This window comes from Galeopterus variegatus, unplaced genomic scaffold, assembly GCF_000696425.1.
Source record: "Galeopterus variegatus unplaced genomic scaffold, G_variegatus-3.0.2 Scaffold7074, whole genome shotgun sequence".
Taxonomy (NCBI): Eukaryota; Metazoa; Chordata; class Mammalia; order Dermoptera; family Cynocephalidae; genus Galeopterus; species Galeopterus variegatus.
This window is the reverse complement of record NW_007733185.1, coordinates 98,341-100,083: the sequence shown is the minus strand read 5'-3', so window position 1 is coordinate 100,083 and position 1,743 is coordinate 98,341.

Sequence of the window (1,743 nt, the reverse complement as noted above, 5' to 3'; positions counted from 1 at the left end):
GACAGCAAACATGGAGTCAAGGTACATGATTCTCCAGCTTTGAGATTTAATACCTGCCTTGCTTGGTTTCAGACTTGTTTGGGACCTGTTACCCCTTTCTTTTGGCATATTTCTCCCTTTTTGAATGGGAATATGTACTCTATGTTTGTCCCACCATTGTATCTTGGAAGTAGATAACTTGTATTGATTTCACAGATGGGACTTTGAACTTTGGACTTTGAGTTGAAACAAGACTTTGGGGACAAAATGAATATATCTGTACGAAAAATGACATGTGTCTTGGGGAGTCAGGGGCAGCATGCTGTAGATTGGATTCCCCTCAACCTCACTGAAGTTTAAATCCCCACAGTAACTGTTGAGGGTTGAAAATCCTATTATGGTAATTGCAAGGTAGGGCCTTGAAGAAGTGATTAGGTTGTAGGACCATGCCATAGTGAACTGATTAAAAATGGTGGTCAGGGGCATGGTTCTGAAGGCTTTAAAAGAAGAGCACATGAGAGGTTAGTCTCTCTCTGCTCTGCCATTTTTTGCCATGTAAGAACCCTGGGTCAGTGCTGCTACCACCACCAAAGCCTTCACCAAATGTGTTCCCAAGGCTTTGGACTTCCCAGCTTCTGAAACTGCAAGCAATAAATTTTGTTTTCTAATAAATTATTCAGTTCCTGGTATTTCTGTTATTAGCAACAGAAATGGACTAATACATAGTATATCATTTATTTTTACAGCTGAATGGTATTCCATTATTATACATACCACAGATTTTTAATCCATTCATCCATAGATGGGCATTAGGTTGATTCCATCTCTTGGCTACTGTGAATAGCATTGTGATGAACATGGTAGTGTGTAGGTGTGTTTTTGATATATCGATTTCATTTTCTTAGGGTATATACCCAGTAGTGAAATAGCTGGGTCCTAAGGTAGATCAATTTTTAGTTTTCTGAGGAACTTCCATACTGTTTTCCACATTGGCTGTACCAATTTAGACTCCCTCCAGCAATATAAGTGTGTTCACCTTTCTCTGCATCCTCACCAGCATTTGTTATTTTCTGTTTTGTTGATAATAGCCACTCTAACTGGAGTGAGATGATATTTCATAGTGGTTTTAATTTGCATTTCCCTGATGATTAGTGATGTTGAGCATTTTTCATGTGCTTCTTGGCCATTTGTTTGTCTTCTTTTGAGAAATGTCTGTTCGGGTCCTTTGCCCATTTTTTTAAGTGGGTTATTGTTGTTTTTGTTTTCATTTTTGCTGTTGAGTTGTTTGAGTTCCTTATGTATTCTGAATATTAGCCCCTTTTCTGATGTGTAGTTTGCAAACACTTTCTCCCATTCTGTAGGCTGTTTCTTCACTTTGTTGATAGTGTCACTTGCTGTACAGAAACTTCTCAGTTTGATGTAGTCCCATTTACATATTTTTGCTTTAGATGCCTGTGCCTTTGTAGTCTCCCTCAAAAAATGCTGCCCACTCTCATTTCACGTAGCATTATCCCAATGTTTTCTTCTAGTCGTTTCATAGTTTTGGTCTTAAATTTAGGTCTTTAATCCATTTTGAGTTGATTTGTGTGCATTGTGAGAGACATGTGGATATCCAGTTTTCCCAGCACCATTTATTGAAGAGGCTCTTGGCACCTTTATTGAAAATCAGTTGGCTTTAAGTGCTTGGGCTTACTTCTGGGATCTCTATTGTATTCCACTGGTCAATTTGTCTATTTTTAGTCTAGTACCATACTGTTTTGATTA